General features: G+C 38.1%; 1 protein-coding gene across 6 annotated transcripts in view; it reads right to left on the reverse strand.

Annotated features, from left to right (window-relative positions):
• Positions 1-18,433, reverse strand: part of LOC120736484 (protein shisa-6) — a 76,314-nt gene that overhangs the window by 25,183 nt on the left and 32,698 nt on the right. The gene's annotated exons all lie outside the window — the stretch shown is intronic.

Raw genomic sequence — 18,433 nt, forward strand, 5'->3', positions numbered from 1 at the left:
CCTGTCTCCCTTTTATATTGTAAAGAACCACCCATAGCAGAGAAATCAGATCATTTTATCTGACGCTTTATATAGTAAAACTACTTAAAATATGGTTCAGAACTAAGCTAGTAATAGGTATTTTAACTGTGGACACACTATTGCTCCAAAAACATGCTCCTGTAACAGTGAGAGCAACAAAGCTCATGGTTACCAGCGGCTGCCAAAATGCGATCTGGCTACACCATTAAATATGTTATATTCAATTTAATGGTGGGAGTGAAAGAAAAAAAGCATAATGTATGCCAAAGCTTTCCTTTTTTTATTTCAATTTTCAAAGTGAAGAACTGCATGCAGCTGCAGGCGGTGGACCGAAAAACTGTGTGTTTGCTCAGCTACGAATAAACAGACGGACAGACAGCGGTTTAGCGTGTCATTTTAATAGTTAATTAATTATTTGTTACTATCATAGTAGTAGTAAATTCATATATTGATTGTATCATTTTATTGATTTTGAGCTGATTCTATATCTAAACAAAGTGCTTTAACTTTTTTGACTTATTAAGCTGAAATAAAAACAACATACAGCAGCTTGGAATTGCCTGCAGCTGAAAAAATAATGAGCTCATATCTTCCAAAAATACGAGGAAAAAACTAACTAATTAGAGCAAACATCTGTCATAAATATTTGGTGGAGAGGTAGGGCAATACACTAACAAATATTAAGATGGGTTGTATTGAAAGAAAAGCTGAGTCATGTATCTTTTTCATTTGAATCTTTTGACATATATATTTGAATGTGCTCATTATCATATCAGTAGCTGAGCTGCTGTAGAGTGTTATTGATGAGTAGTTCATGATAACCTCTTCATCAGATTAGCTATGGTCACTTTGACCTCACGAGGTTATGACCTTACAGGAGCAGTAAGACCACTGAAATCAAACCCTTGCTGTACCCTCTCAAGCAGTATGGGTGAAGACTCTTACAAGATGACCTTGAGTTTTATTCACATCAATAAATAATAAATGACTTGATAAATCTATAAGACATGTGATGCAAGGCTGACGTATTGATGGTTGCAGAGTGTTTCCCCCAGAGAACACGCTCAATGCACCTGATTGATGCCCTATGCTCGGTGAGGGGGATAATGAGGAGGATGTGGATGTATTCCTGCAGCATGGGAGCGTTGAGGACCTGCAGTGAAATCTATGCTCAGTTTAAAGCCTAGTAAAATGTGTAGCTTCCATAAACCTTCAGCTTTAGTAGCCACAGAATATATTTTCTTTTCTTTATTGGAGGTAATGCAGGCAATTCATCTCTTTGTGACCCTGCTGTAAGAGCTGCAAAAGACCAGCCCTATTTGTGGTTTCTCATGCCAGCCTGAGGGTTGATGCACATTTTTTAGAAGCAAATTGTGACAAGAAACCTTGATACCTGAGCATTAGTTACTGTTCTCCTGAGTCAGCATTATGCAGTGTATTTTATGATGTGCGCAGTGTTTTAGTCAACAGAAACTCATATTGTTGAAGACTGCTACAGGAAGATTCAGCATTTCCCTTCAGCGTTGCACAAGCAAACAACTGTCTCATTTCACAGTGTTGCCATGTAAAGCAGTCAGTTATTTTGCATTTTCTTAAAATACCGAGAAACCAGATAAATTAAAGGTTTCAAACTGCCCGTTAAGAAATTAGATAAATCAAAAGCTGGGTTACAAATATAAAAGCTCAACAGTATACGACATTAGATGTGCTCCTTACATGGAATAAGATGGTTACACATACATACATTTATTGATGCTGGCTGTGGAAGCTGTAGAGAGAAGTGGGTGCACAGAGGAGACCTCCTTTCCTAGGAAAATCTCCTTGCCAGCACACCCACCATCAGTAGTGAACAATGTTTGCTCAAATTTTCAGCACAAGGTTGTTCTACAGGGCCGCTGCTGCATTTCCAGCCACCTATGCCCCTGTAGGCCCTGACATATCAGCAGGACTACCTGAAATCAACGATGTGGAGTCGGCCTGCTCAAATGTCAGCCCCAAACGTGGCATGTGTTCATAATAAACACAGACCCAAGGTGAGGGAAAAAGTATGAGCCAATAAAATGGGCAAAACTTGGCCCCCTGATATTTACTGAGAAGTTCATAATTCACAAATCTGTTTCCATCCAGCAATCAATGCTGTAAACATCACTGATAGTAATGAGCATTAACGAGCAACATGATGGGAATACTGACTTCAGGGGCTGCTGCCATACTGTGATGCATGTTGCAATAAAACTAAATGTTTTTTTATGACTACAAATTCCTCGCGTACTCTTGTATTTCATATTGACGCAAAACGTAGCATATGTTGGCCTAAAATCACATTAGCCATGTTTGCTGATAGTGGAGATGCAGCCTGGGAGCTGAACACACAGTCAAACAAAATGATTATTAATTCATCACAACAAATGGATCATTGTAATGAGCTAACTCGAAACCTTCAGCGTAACATGCAGAGCAGCTGTTGGGATGCCTCACTGGTTTACTGAGATGGAAGGAGCCTCCAATCACTTCAAGATCATTTAAAGCAAGCTACATATTTCCATAGTGCAGTCATAGGACTTGTCTTTAAAATGAATTACTTAATACAGCAGAAGAATACAGTTAGAATTTGGGGCATATGATACCCTGTAAATAGAAATTCTTGCAGGGTCACATGATTAGCGGTCATGTGACTGCAAACTCCATGTACAGCTTGGTATTTGTTTTGGTTAAAAATCAAGTGTGTCTATCTTTGGTCTGTAAATAAAATGGTTTAATTTCAAAAATGTGCATTTTGTTTCTTCCCCACTTCCCCTGTTGTTGATTTCTTTCAATCAGCACCTCACTGAGTGATGGCGCGCTCAGTTTGTTGCTTCGCTAATCTCAGCACATTAGCATGTTAACAAATCAAATTCCCTGAAGGAGTGAATCTCTGTACCTGTGGCAAAACACTGGGTGTAATATTATGTAGCGTACTGAATGTGTGATTTGTTTCACACCCCCAGACCCACACCCAATATACATCCACACACACACACACCGCCGCTCCCCTGCTGGATTGCTATCAGTCCCTGAGAAAGCTGCTTACATAACTACACTTCTAGCATCATCCCACGTCAGCCTCCATATCAGATGATAGCATCTTAAATGGCTATTTGACAATGTTGCATCTCAGTAGCAGTTTATGAAGACATGGCCACATATGAGTGTTTGTGTAAGGACGAGGGCGTGTAAGTGGTATAAAATAAGATGGTGTGTAATGAAAAGAAATAAACAGGGAGATTACTGAGATTGTTACACGGAGAAGGCTGAAGCCATTCGGCCAACTACAGTCCCGATTCATTTGTGTAGCAGCAGCTCATGCAGTTATTTAAGCCGTATTCATAGAGACTTGAAAATAACAATGTTAAATATTCATGCTTAACTGGTTCAGGGGTTGGGATTGTAAAGCATGAAAGCTGATCGTGACATGATTAACAAAAGCAGAGTACAAAGTTGTCAAGAGTTTACCCGTCTTCATGCAGGGGAAGAAAAAAAATCTTCATTAACTCTTCATCTCATACAGCTATCCCCCAAGCTCAGAAAGAGTGGGGTGAGCAAGCAAGGGAAAGATTAAGAGAGGGAGAGTGAGAGTAGAGATTCGATAAAGAAGAGTCTTATTTCAGTGCTTCACACAGTGCTGGATGATCAAAGTAGAAAATGCTGTTTTAATTCCAAGGATCATATCTCATCTCCTGTCCACAAGCTCATTTTGGAGAACTATGCTGTAGGACAGAGGGCAAGAGAAGTAGCAGAAGCACAGGAGGCATCCAGCCAGATTACTACAGTATACTTTTTAGCACTGCTATATAACTAAAATTGCTTGACCTGTGACGGATGGTTTAAATAGTACTGTGTTTCCCAGTAATGCAACCCAGCATTGTCTTTCTATAAATTCTTCACCTACTTGATCCACATGAGACATCTTCTGTGTTTAACATTGATAGATAGATATTTTTTAAAGAATGGCATTGAAGGTATTTAATGAACTGACAATCAGCAGGGAAACTAAGCATATAAGCAGCACTCTGATATCCTCAAGACCAAAACTCATTAAAGTTGCCGTAGTCTTGGCTGGCTTAAACTAAATGGCCTACTTGCACGCACACCTCCAGTACACTCCTATCTAAATACACAATTTAAATTCAATTCAGTTTTTATCAGGCCAAATCCCAACAACAATCACCTCAAGGCATTCATATTGTAGGTAAAGACCCTACAATACAACAATGTCAAATCTTAAAATCGTGAAAAACCACATCCACTAAAAATGGATGAATAAAGAAGTTTTTTAGCTTCTGGGCTTGCTTCCACATCATGATTCTACTGCTCATTAATGTCATTACTTCATTGCTTAATCCTAAAATACATTTGAGTTTACGTTTAATAATAATTAGTGTGTGATTTCTTATGTTATTAAGAAAAAAAAGTGATTACAGTGATCTCTCAGGGATCTTTGGCCACTAAATTGTAATAAGTTAAGGTAAGAAATTCCAGCAAGGTGTTCAGAAATGTTACATTCAGAAATTGGTTGAATGTGGGTGAAAAAATAACTGGTCTACATAACTGCACATGTGCACATATGCAAGTCAAGAATATAATGTTTCCAAAATAGCTGTCGAACAATACAGACGTGTTAAAACCAAGTCTGGGTTTGAGAAGTGAACTCAGTGTGGAAATACCTTCTTTCTAATGATCAGCATGAGAGAACTCTTCTGGTTACAATACAATTTCCTTCTGCATAGAAATTGTGGGCTTGTTTCAAGTCATAATGAATACATACCTATTTATATATGATTTGATAAAAGTTGTCTTATGAGTGAAAACATTCAGACGCTGTGTCTAATCACTCTGTTCTTCCATTGCTGGAAAAAAGCAGTAAGAACTGGTATACAAATATATCTACGCTTACAATGGCTAATGTCAAATGTCTCTGAGTATACAAGTAGAACTGAGTGCAATGGATTAGTTTAGCTAGTATTTAATGCCCTCTTTTAACTGGTGCTCCAGCTTTAGCAGTTGATGCTTTCTTTGCATCAAAATAAAAAAAATTACAATAAAATTCAAAGTAAAGATGAATTGCCACCAGATGACACCTGATGTCAGGCTCCACAGCAGTCACCTGTACTGAAGTGCGACCACTGTGAAAAACCCTTCCCACTTCTAGCAGCGCTTGAATTTCTAGACAGCGAGCAGACACCTGCACACACTGTGCACCCTGTCCATACATACTTCTCCAGTTCCCCATTCAACAACACAATCAGCCTCAGCAGGGTCTCCGGTCTCCAGTCAATACAGACAGTTAATTCTAAACTCATTAACAATGGAGCCATAACAATGGTGCACACAAAAGCAGAAGGTGTGGGTGGATCGTCTTTACACAAGAGGAAAAAAAGAAAAAGCTGGGTTTTTCATAATCAACTGTCAGTCATTTGCTAAGATAAAGGCTTCTTTAAGACTGCATAAGGGACGGAAGCCTACTGTTGCAATTCAATTACCATTTTGCTGGAGTTTTATAAAAGAAACATAAGGATGCGGTATCATGGCTATGACGGGTTTACTTCATGAATAGAAATGTGTTTCTGCAGAAGAAAAGAGGAGAGACTAGAATTAAAGCTTTGACACATTCATTGAAAGTTGTGCTTTTTCCATCTCCTTTGGCCTCCTGGTTGAATGAGGAATGAAATATCAAAAAAAGATTTGTATGCGTATTAATGAGCCTTCTCTGTATGAGTGGAGGCCTTCAGAGCCCCGTTGCTTGGCTTTTGATCATTTCTGACCATTTATCAATCATTTTTCACCATTTGCGCCATTAAAATTTCAGAGGCTCATCACATTCCTGGATGTGACAGAAAATGTGTCCTGCTTCAAAATCAGCCTGAAGCACAAAAGCAGACAGCACTTGACATGGTTTGCACAATTGGCTCCAGGCAAAGGGTGTGAGTGAGACAAATTTGAATATTGATTAAGGCTCTTTAATCCACCTAGGGACCTATTGGTATGTCAATCATTCTCCCAAATCTAGTAAAGCGTAGCAGTCTCAAGAGCAAAACAGTGGCCCAAGGACTCTGTTCTTTTCTGTTGTGTTTTAATTGCTGTTGGCACTGCATGCCGTGACTCATGGTAATGATTTAATGAAGTCATTGAGATTTAGTGAGCAGCCACAGGCTACAGAGCTCCAGCTGAGAATAGTGCACCGTTCAGCATGGCTTTATTAACATGTAAGAAAGATGCCACTGGTCACATCAGTTGTACCGATCACAGCAATTGTGATTCATTTGGTGGCGAGCGAGGAAAAGCTACACAAAAGGTTTTTATGGGACAGTATTTAGGATTCTTAGTATTTCGTGTTTCTCACTGGGAAGTAAAACCTTGTCTCTTTTGCAGATTTTTGTTTTCAGTTCACACACAGTCTGCACCGCCTATAGAAAGTATGCATTCCCATCTATACTAGATGTGGCTTTTTGCTTTTCGACTCTCCCCAGTGTACTCAAAGCGCTCTATACAACATTCAACTGATCACTTTTCTTCTAATTTTTTTTTTTTTTTTTATAGCTTCCTAATTCATGCTTCAATGGACGCATCAGACAGCAACTTGGGGTTTGTATCTTGCCCAAGGATACTTGCCATGCAAACTGGTGGAGCCAGGGCTTGAACCACTAATGTTCCAATCAGTAGATCACCTGCTCTACCTCCTGAGCTACAGCCACCCCACCCCCTTTTTATCCACACTAATGTAGTGATGGCATAATGAGCCTTTCTGCTGGTTGCATAGGCTGCAACTTTGGTCCAGACAAATATGAGGATACATTTGAGCATGTAGTAATTCTCTGATTAACTAATTTGCGCCACCTACAAGTCAAGATAGAGAAGTTGGAAGAGCAATCATCGATTAATAATAGTATCCCAATAACTTTGGGAATTTCTGAACTAATTTTCAATTTGTTGTTTCTATTGAAATACTGAAAAAAATCTATTTTCTAACTTTTTGTGGAAATTCTACTTCAGGCAGTCAGGGGTGGTGCCCTGATCTTTTACGCAGAGTAATCATTAGGTTAAACACAGAGAACATGCTGTAATGGAATCACATCATATTATATACACCATATTTTTATATAGAAGATAAAGATGCTTACTTAGTGGGGACTCACAAATATATTAAAAGGCATCAAACAGGTAAGTGTGCGTTGGTCCCGTCGTTTAAGAGCCCCTTATTGAGTAGTCATGGGCCTTACCAACCTTATTTTCCATGACTGGATTAATAAAGACACATAAATACACATTAAAGTATTCAAAACAGCCACGGTGGTAGCTTCAAGAGCAGTTTAAATGGACTGGTACTTGCATAGGGCTTTTTTGCTGCAACTGGGCTCTCAAAACACCAAAACCTTATTTTGGTCCATAAATTACAAAATGAACATAATGTGTTTTTTTAAATGCGACTCAAAACTAGTAACTGAACAAAGCTTACTGAGGTAACGGAGCAAAAGAGCAGTTTTCCTACTACTACAATAGTAGTCATCTCCTGCAGGAAAATTACAAAGAACACAGATTTCCGCATAAGCTTCATTTTTCAGACCAAGAAAAATCCAGTTTTTCGACTACTTGGTTCTGCTATTCTTTCCACAAATTCCACTGAATTTCAGCCCTGTTCTGCAAACTCCGCCAAGTCAAGTTCAAGATGCCATAATGAAATGCATTGGAAAAGCAGACTTGAATCAAAAGGACCCTTCCTTTTACATTCTTATTAGATTTATGTTATGGGAAGTGCCATGTTATGGGTTATTAAGCAGTTGAAGTGCAGCCTCCTCTAGATGACAACATGGCTATAGAACCAGCAGTCTGGTTTGACTTTGATCAGCTTGAGAAAAAACACTTGTCTTGTTTGAAATCTTAAAAGAAAATACATTTACAAGTATACATGCATTCAATAAAAGCCAACTGAATCATTTAAAAGTCACCGAGAAGCCCTGATGCCATTTTAATCAGTCATTAAGAAATGGAGAGAGCTTGGCACAGTTGCAAATTTGAGTAAGCAAGCGAGAAGGGGACTTCTAAGGAAGGACGCCAAGAAACAATAACTCTGAAAGAGCTTCAAGCTGTATCATTCAGAGTGAAGGGACTGTGCAGACAACAGCAGCTGAACCTTGTCCTTCACCAGAATCTGTGGTGTGGCAGAGTGCCAAAAAGAAAGCGCTCAAACTAAACCACGTGACGCGTCAGCTACAGTTTGTCAGATGACACACAGGAGACACAGCTGGAAGACCCGTTCATGCTCTGATGAGACTAAAGATTTACTTGACCATGACGGCAACTTCCTAACAGACGTATTGCATTTTTAGGCACTACGCACTTTAGTTATTATTTTATTACCCAAGTGTATCATGTAATAAAATTCAGCAAAGAAACCTTTTTGAGGGGGATAACTGAGCATGTTTACCTAGAATGAAAGAAAAGATTGTACTGGAGCACACTTTGTTTAAAAAATAATCATCTCTTAATCTTAACATCATGTCATGAAATGCTTTCGTTTGTACAACACTTAGTTTTCATTATAATTGATTTCAGTTCAAAAGAGTTTTTTTTTTCTATTTCTAATGAGCAGTAAAACTTGAAAGATTCTAGATTCCAGCTAATCCTGAAAACAGGAGACTCATCCTGCAGCGAAACATGGGTAGAGAGTAAAGCAAGAGCAGGGAATTGAGGAATGGCATTCATATATTATTTCAAATTTCAAATTTGTCAGGTAATTGGTTAAAGTATCTGCCAGGCGATCAGTATTCTACACAAGCAGCTGGGGTAACAAAAGTCTCAGTTGGAGGCAGGGGAAATGTCTGACAGAGCCTTCCTCCCATCTAATTAAGTAATAACCCTCACTCAGAGAAAACCAGAATAAGCCGCGAGGAAAATCTATAGAATTCATTTCCAGAGATGCAGCAGTAATTTGTTGCAAAATGATAAATATTGCATTTGTTAGATGCCCAAAACATAAATCATGAGACTCTATTATGGTGTGAAAGGCCAGGTTTGACATTCTTGGTCATGGCACATTAGCACTCATTGAAAGAAAATCTGCCTGTGTGGATTTCCTCTTCCTTGATGTCTCCGTCCGGTCTTCCCCGTGCTGTAGTAAATGTAGCAGCCCCTTTGCCAATTTTTGCATTCTCCATAATGGTTGGGGGAGGGGACGATCCCCACTGTGTGAAATTACGTCTGCACAGTCAAAATGACAACAAAACCAGCTTCAAATATGGCAGATGGGGAAAGACAACCAGCGAGTCTCTCCTGCTACCTCTTCATAGTGCAAGCCATCAACAAATCTGGGAAGCTGAGAACGCCTTGCTTGTTGCTTTTGTTTGCATGAAACATCAAACTCTCTGACAAATAGCTATTTGATGGTGTGCGAGCGAGCCATTTCTTTCTTCTGCCACTATTACTCTGCTGATATCGTGCGGGGAAACAAATTGAAAGATGAGTGAAGTGGAAAATGACTGTTGGTATATAACCAGTGAATCATTGTAATTATGCACCACAGCTAAGCATGAAATGTTTACCCAGGGAGATGTTTGGAAAATGCGCAACATGTACATGTCAATATATGAAATACAATTGGTCTTTATGGGTGTGTTTAATTATCACATTCTGCAGCTCTAGAGCCACCACTCCTCCTCTGCCTTTAACAAAGCTTCATATTTCATGTTGGCATGCGTTTCAGTCAAATGAGAGTGAGTCAGGTTGATAGATCAGGCGTCTGCAGAGATGATGCATTTCTTCTGTGATTGCTTTCATAGCCATTACTCACAGCATAGGGTGATTAGTAGGCTGGCAGCTGACACCTCTGCTTGCGCGTGCATGAAGGAGCTATCTCATAGGAGGGTCCTGTTACCTCTGCCACAACACTGATCTTTGGGCTCAATCAATGGGCTAAAATAATGGATTAGCCACAATCCTATCAATCAGCCTGTCAGGGTGGAGGAAGTCATGAAGGACAAAGAGCAGCCGAGCTATTTATGTAAAAGGCGACAGGACTTTCTGAAATATCACTCAAACGTCTCCCGGAAGTCATCGTGTTACCATTCATAGGTATTTTGGGAGGAACGTACTGTATCGGTGCTGACCTTTGTTTGCCTCTGCACACAGTGAGAGAAACAGCAACAGTCACAGAGCGTCGCCCTTTAACTGAGGTAACTCAGTCTTTGGCCGATCAATATTTTCTCACAGTCAGGTTTGAACAAGCATGTATAATGTTTACATTAATGAGAAAGCAAATTACATTGCCCAGTCCTAAATCCTATTGCAGAATCAATGTTTAACTCATCATCTATTAACATCAACTATCAACTGACACACAAATAGATGAGGTCAATATTGTCCTGATGTTACTAAAAGACAGTTTCCCATATAAAGGCAGCAAGCGGCCCCATTCAAATCTATGAAACAAAATGCGTTAATGCACACAGATTTGATTTTGATGTCAATAGATGGTTACATTTTAACAAGCGAAGAGCAGGAGGCTTATGAACTGCTACACACTGCATTAAGAGAGGGTTGTGGGCTGGGATTGGCTTTATAAATGTGATATAAGGAAGGGCTTTTCCAGGATATTTTAAATTGGGAGAGTAAAGACAGAATATTTCTGTTCTGAATATTCTTGTTTGATCAAAAATGCAAATCAGAAATATCAGAGGCCATATATCACATATAATGCTAGATTTAGATATAGTAGATATAATGCTAAATTTTTCAAATATCAGAAACATTGATTTGATACAAACACAGGGTAACTGGTTTCTTTAATGTAATGTAACTTATAATAATCATTTATTTCCTTTATTTGTAGATTAATAGATATGTCGTTTTAGTTGTAGCGTTCTAGATCATCATTTATGTTTGGAAGCACCACTGAACGACGCAGGAAATCATTCCTGCCTGTGGCCATCTCTCTGTACAACTCATCCACTTAACACACTGTATACTGCAACAGCTACACCCTTTTTGCACATGTTCTTGCTTTTTCAGCTATTTATTAATAAGTGACCTTTATGTATATATATATGCTTGTATATATTGTGCTATTCTTAGTTAGTGTATTGTCTATCTTTGTTAATGGTTGTTTATAATGGAGCACTGTAACAAAAAAGAATTTCCCCTAGGGATCAATAAAGTATTCTGATTCTGATTCTGATGTACACTTGTGCAAATAGTTACAATTTTGAATGTATTTTTGGGTTTGAAAAAGGATTCTACAGAGTGCGAAACACAATATTTACAACCAAATACAATAAAAACAAAGCAGCATAACACAGAAGCACTTAAATAATATATCAGGGAAGGCGCAGTGCCTGACATATCTGGACACATGGCTTCCTAATCAAACACATGCATGTTAGTTTAGCTGTGATTCTCAATTGGCCGTAAGCGTGAGACAGAATTTCTTAAATGTAACAGAATAAATGTCTGTGTGAACATGTGATTGTGTAAAAATGTCAGTTCGATTAGAAAAAGGTTATTACAATTTCTTGTTGTAAGTTTGTTGAAACATAAACACTCCAGTTATGAATATTACTAAGTTAATTAGTAGGTTAATAGTGATGCTGGTCTAACATTCAAATTGAACTGGAGCTGCAGATGCCTTAATAAAAGATTTATTGTTTTATTTTCTCTCTTTTTTATATAATCTAATCATAGCCCAAGGCTATAATCTGGCATATTTACATTTGTTAAAATGTTCATTAATATGTATTGCCCCTCTTTCTAAAAAATAAATAAATAAAAAATAAGTATGATAAAAAGAAAGTTTCAACATTTTAACCTCTTCACGTACAACGGGTCAGAGTTAGGGGATCCTAAAACCTCCCATAACTCTAAACATGTTCCCAATAACCAGGTGGGTATTAAGAACTTAAGCAGTTTTTTGGGCGGTACACTGTCCTACAACTTATTTTACAAAGCTTTAGTAAATAAGAATAAATTGTTTTTTGCTGTTTAAAAACATTTGATAAATGGTACCTTTTGGATGATTGTACATGTGATTAATTGTCTAATTACGTTTTGTCGGTACAAACTAATGCATTTTTGTTACTTCTCTAACCCAATATTATGGTCAATTTCAGTTATAATCAATTTAACCTTAGTGATGCCCTATTCATTGGGGGAGTTGCATCAAAGATCACTTACTCTTTTTTTAAAGATCCCTTAGACCTACTATAATGCTAAATAAATCAAGCTAAATAAAGGCATGAAATTAGATCATTTTTACTAGGTGAACTGGGGAAAATGGCATTCCCTCCGTCTCTCTTCTGGGTTTATAGCATTAGATGAGATCGTTAGTGAGCTGCTACATCCTCAGAAGTAGGCTCTGCACTTGGTTGGTCTCTTGTCTCAAATCGTTTGACCAAAACCACCAGTTTAAATGTGAATATGTTTTAAGTGACCCTAATTGCACACAGATTACTATCAGATGCAATTTGGTAACACAGCCTGAGCGGCTCCAGGCCAATAATTAAAATCAAGGTACATAACATCAGCACACTGTCACCAGAGTCTGCAGAACCTGTTATAATGAAGGGCTAATGAGCTAGCTAGAGGACTTGGGTCAATGAGTCACCAGTACTGTAGATGTCCTCCTCTCAAACACTGTTTTTTACTATATTTCCCACAGGGCATTGTGGCAGCTGCATGACTGATTCCTCCTGGTTTAATTTAATATCTTCATGCTTCCCTAGATTGCTGTATCTGCCAGATAGACCACAGTGGTCAGGAGAGAGATGGAGGAAAAAACCAGTGAGAAGTCAGGTGGAGTCTGGGCCAAAATCTGGTCCAGCTGCGTTTTCAGAAGACAGAACTGGAATGCCTGAATTCCCTCTGCTGCTACCACAGGTTTGAGTGCTTTAACTTCCAGTGAGCAAATATTGACTTACTCTGTTGTAAACATTTAATCTTCACAGTGGATACTGTGGACCACATACTAATTACAAAGAATAACTAATTAATATTTGAAGTGATTAATAATGTAAAAAGTCCTGTTTTCCAAAGCTCACCTTGTGCCACAAAAGAAGTGGATCTCAATTATTCAGTTCTCCCTCGCACAAAATAAAGCCACTGGGTGAGATGAGGCGGCATGTGATTCTTGCCAGGGAATGAAGACAGACATGTTTATTACCTCTCCCTAGATGGAGTGCAAAATAGTTCTGAGCTGTTTAGAAAGAACTTGATGCAATATTGATGGTGGTGGTCAGACTATCAGACAATGCTCCGAGTAGACCGATCAATGCCACATCAAGGGAATAGAGACAGTTTAGTACAGGGAGCACAATTGAACTGGAGGCAGATCTGGTTGGAGATGTTGTGTTGTAGCCCGCTGTGTACAGTCTCTGTCCATTCTAAATCACACCGTGTATTACTAGGGGAACAAAAACAGCCCCTGCAATGACACGATTGCTTCTTTATATCCAACACAGGTACAGTTATTTATGTCGGCAATTTTTATTTTATTTTATTTATTTTATTTATTTAGGACAGTGCATGTTAAAGAACATAAAAAATAAATTACATGAATGTAAACATGCCAGATTATAGCCTAGGGCTAATTTCCATATGTTGTCCATAAAACATTAAAAAAAAGACATGACATGACACTGACACCATGCGTCAGTGTCATGTTGTGCTGTGTTTAGGCCTGTTTTACCTACAATTAGCTGACTCTTATAATTAAAAGATTGAGCAAACATACACATACTTTGGTAGCAGAGTGTCTGCGGCATGGATATAAGAAGAGTTTTTACACTAACACCTCGGGTGCTTCGCTGTCAGCCTTTGCAGTTCATTGCCTCTGGCTGCAGGAGTCAACTCTCTCTGCAGGGTCCTTTTATGTTTTTCCCATTATCAACTGACTCAGAGAAAACACTGACAGGAAATTGCTTGGGTATAAGACATGCACGCTAGTCTTTTATTTCAAGTTTGAGTTATTAAGTGTAAAGGAGAATTTCCATTAGATGATTCAGCTGTAAATACAGAAATAAGATTGAAGTGTCTTTAAGTGATTGGACCTCTGTGATATCCCAGCAGCACTTAATATTATTTTATTTTATTTGACAATTGAATGAGTCATTATTGGTTAGATTAAATCCTGTATATATCTACAGCCTAACACTTTGTTTCTTTTTTAATACTCGTTAAATATTGTATGTAGATATAACGATATAATAAAACATGGATGTAACATGAGGGTTGGAAAAATGAAGCTTATCCAGAGTGATTTAAACTTGAATTCTAAAGGCTACCAGATGGTGATAGCTGTGGTTGCAAAAAGATGGTCCTATAGAAGTCTATGGGGAAATGGCTTTCTCACTTGACCTCAATTTAGTAAGTCTTGCTCTTAAAATGTTTTACAATGACAAATGGTGGTGGTATGCTCGCTGGCTTATGACTTAATCCAGCGAGTAAGTGGTTTCGCGGTCAGACTGAAGCGTGAAGATGGTGACCAAGAAACCATGATGGATTCGTTTGTTTGTTTTTTATTTATCACCAGTCTATATTTAGGTTTTGCAGACACATGGCTACTAACAATATGACATTAGCTTGCTTGCCATTGTGGATTATGTGGCAGTTATAGTAACAATGTATCAAGTGAATACGGTCCTAATCAAACAGTCCTAGAGTCAGGGTCACAACCTTTGACAACCACCAGTCATGAGGGAAAAATTTGTTTTGCCGGATGTTGATGGCAGTCATGTAAATCCCAGTCATGCTGGCCTACAAACCAGTCAGCAACCCTGCCAATATCCTGTTGCTAGGGGAAAAAGTGCATTTTCCAATGGAAGTGGCAGACTGGTCTACGCACACTATCCAGCTACTCTCTGAGGCAAAGTGGAAATTGAGAAGGAATGCCTTCTAAGTAAAGTTGTGCCTCAACACTGCAGCCAACATGTTGTAAAAGGTGCAACTTTTACTTTCTTTTTTGCTCAGCAATAGTAGTTTATGGCACATACATAATGTCTTAGAGAAAAATGACTTTTATTGGTTGTTTCATATAATGTTCTGTAAACCCTGTTGTTCTTGTGGCAGCCTCTATTTTATAGCTTCATCCATGGACTAGCCATGATGTTGTATTCCCAGTATGGATTTTTGAAACATCGGTCTTTCCTTTACCACAGTCAGCATTCCTCTGGGGATTCTGAGTTGTGTGCAAAATAAAAAAGACCAGCCAGTATACCGTATCTCCAAAGGCAGACAGAAGGAGAGAGCGAGAGTATCGACACTCTTCTGTTTTATGCCAGCATATGGATGTTTCAATTCTGCCATATGTGCCTGAGGGGGATTCTCCCTTGAGCTGGCTCTTTCTCTTTCTTCTGCCCCTCCGTGGGGATCTATGGCCCCCTCCAACACTGCTTCTGTCATCCAAAGCATGCTAGCTGGGAGCTTTTTCTCTCCTGCGTCCTCCCCTGGCTTCTGTCACCAACCGCTGTCTGAGTGTCTCAGTTGAGTCCCTATCTCCCGACAGCCAGCTCTGCAGTGCACTGTGCCAAATGTGAGGTAATTAAGACACAGAAAACTCCTCCACTCAGTTGGGAAGAGGATTGAAAAGCTCATATCTGTCAGAAGCGGCAGCATGCGGCTAATTTTGCCTGATTTGAAAGCGCTCCAAGGGTGCACCAATTACTATGTGCATATAGTATAGGCAGTGACATGTGATTCACGTTTGGGGATGGGCATAGAAAAGTAATGAACACCACCAACAGGCTATAGTTAGCCTTTTGTTAAATATCAGATGGAAGATTAGAAATTTTATATTAACCATCAGAACGTAGCCATCCATAATTTTTACACTGAATTTCTATCAGTCACCACATTGCCCACTTTAAATAATATTTCTTTTCTAGCATCTTTTCCAAACAGTCTTTTATCTCTGAGATTGAACATCGTGTCATAAAATTGGATGAACTGTGTGTCACAGTTATAAATCTTGCTGCTTTGGACTTGTCTGTAGTGAGTCATTTAGCCTGCTGTAATTAGACATAATATAAGTAACAACATGGAGACAACTTTGCCATTATAAACATGTCCTTTCTGCAATAACAACAACAAAAAGTCATGCTTATATCGACACTATTTTAAAAGTTATAGACTATTGTACTATTTTATTATTTCGTGCACATAAGCTGAAATCAGCTGATTGCAACAAGTGTGAGGAAAAGAAGCCAGCTTTGATATTTGTTTGCTTTCTGTTTTTATTAAATTTGGTACAGAAAATGTCATAAATAATAACATTATTTATGGCCAGCTAAGAATCACCAGTTGACCTAATAAGCATATCTTTAAAGTATGGGAGAAAAACCCAGGAGCCAGAGAAAACCCATACAGGCTCAAGTCGAACATACAAACTCCAAATCCAGCTGAAAAGAAGTTATGATAGTTTATCATTTCTATTTGAAAAAAGAATAAAGAAGAAGTGGCAGGAGGCTAATAACCTATATTTGCCAAATTAAGATTGATTGATTATTGATTTTATTGTTTTTATTTTATTAAGTTATTATTGTTCAAATAAAATAAAAATAAAATACTGGTTAGGGCCAATGCAGACTCAGTATAGGCCGTGTAGCAATAATGGCAGAGAATCCAGCTTGGATCCAGAGAGAAGGATTTACTCTCAGTCCCTTTTGGATTTTTTTTCGTAGATGGCAAAACAATGGAAAGTTGATTGACTGAATAGATACAGAATAAGCCTTATATACTGGCTAGTGATAAAAGTGTCCCGCGCTGCTGGTTGCTCATGGTGTGATTTTTTCTCATGTCATGTTGAGTAAAAGATAACCAGAACTCCCTTAGAATGAATGTCCTTATTTTCATATCTTAACTCTTGAGTGATATTTTATTTTCTAATGTGTAAATATGTAAAGTTGGCATTTAAATAAATGTACATATAGAAGTAGGTCTGATTTTCTTTTTTCCCCTGTAGCTGTGAATGGTTCATATCCGTGTGTAGGGTTTTTGAACAAATATTAAAATGTGACTTTTACCCTGACATAGTACAGACTTTATTAATAAGAAAATATTTTAAAGTAAATGTAGTTAAAATATGAATCACACACATATTTTTGACAGACAATTTTTAAATGTATGCTGCACAGTTCAAATGTACAGATTTTTATCCTGTTCAGCAATTCGTCTTTTTTGTCTTGGTTTATAGTTTGCCAAATTTTGACAGCATAAACATTTAAGGTGAGTTCAGTGACTATTTAATCCACTGGTTTTCATTGTCGTAATTAAGGAATGTGAAAGTAATAATACTACTAATAATAGACTGGTTTCATAACTGGAGGCAAGGTTCAGCTATATGGATATTGTGTCTGAAAATTAATGGAAACTAATGGTTTTGACTCCTTTCTGTAAACCATTTGACAATCATAAGATACCAACAGATTTTTAACACTCAAAAATGAAATAAATGTTTTAGGTACCCGAAGCAGCATTTGTAAACTTAAAAAAAAATCTATTTTGTTCCATTTCTTGTTACCCTTTACTTAATATTTTCTCCTCAAAGTGCCACTGATGAGATCTAACGCAGTGTTTAATGTCACTGAATACACTTAATTTACATACAAATGAAGTGAATTTGAAATCATTTAAATACAGTACATACATAATCACTGTTGCCATCATTAAGCAAAAGTGAGGTTTGAAAATCTTTTTTCTTTTTCAGTTCACAAATCAACATTAGAAATTATAGTGTGAATAAGTGTGAACACGAGTATACGCACTGGGTTGTTGACCCTATTCAAAAAACACTGAACTGTCCCAAATATTTTACAATGGAAATGAAGCCCTATGCTAGAGCCATTTGAACTGAACAAGTAGAGGGCAGTGTTATCACCAAATATGAAACTGATTTTTGTAACAACCTGACCTGGGTAGATGTAGCTCAAAGGTGCACGGGGTTAAAATTCGTTCAGTATTTGGAAACAAATTATTTAAAGCATATATCAGTGAAATCATTACAGAACATTGAAACTGCGGTGTGGTTAATGTCCAGCACTTTTTACATACCGTAACCCAAATCATAAAAAGAAGAACTGTAATTCCAAAATGAATAAAGTCAACATAGGTGATAATCCTAACCCTGTTCCATGAATGCCAAGACCTGAGAGAACAGTTTAGTTGCACCCCGCCTCTCACCCTATGGATTGATGGATGGACAAAAATCCGTGTTATGGCCCTTGCCATAATTTGAATCCCAGTGGCTGTTTTTTTGTTCTATGCTCTGTGTCTTTAAGAGTCTCTGCAGGTCGTTCCTGATTGGAGAGCTGGCAGCTGCTGATTGGCTTCCTGATCAAGTGGCTATTTTGAAAAAACCTTTCCAGCAGTTGTCCCCGGGCAGCAACTGACAGCAGCA

This window comes from Simochromis diagramma, unplaced genomic scaffold (genome assembly GCF_900408965.1).
Source record: "Simochromis diagramma unplaced genomic scaffold, fSimDia1.1 OVJJ01000371.1, whole genome shotgun sequence".
Classification (NCBI taxonomy): Eukaryota; Metazoa; Chordata; class Actinopteri; order Cichliformes; family Cichlidae; genus Simochromis; species Simochromis diagramma.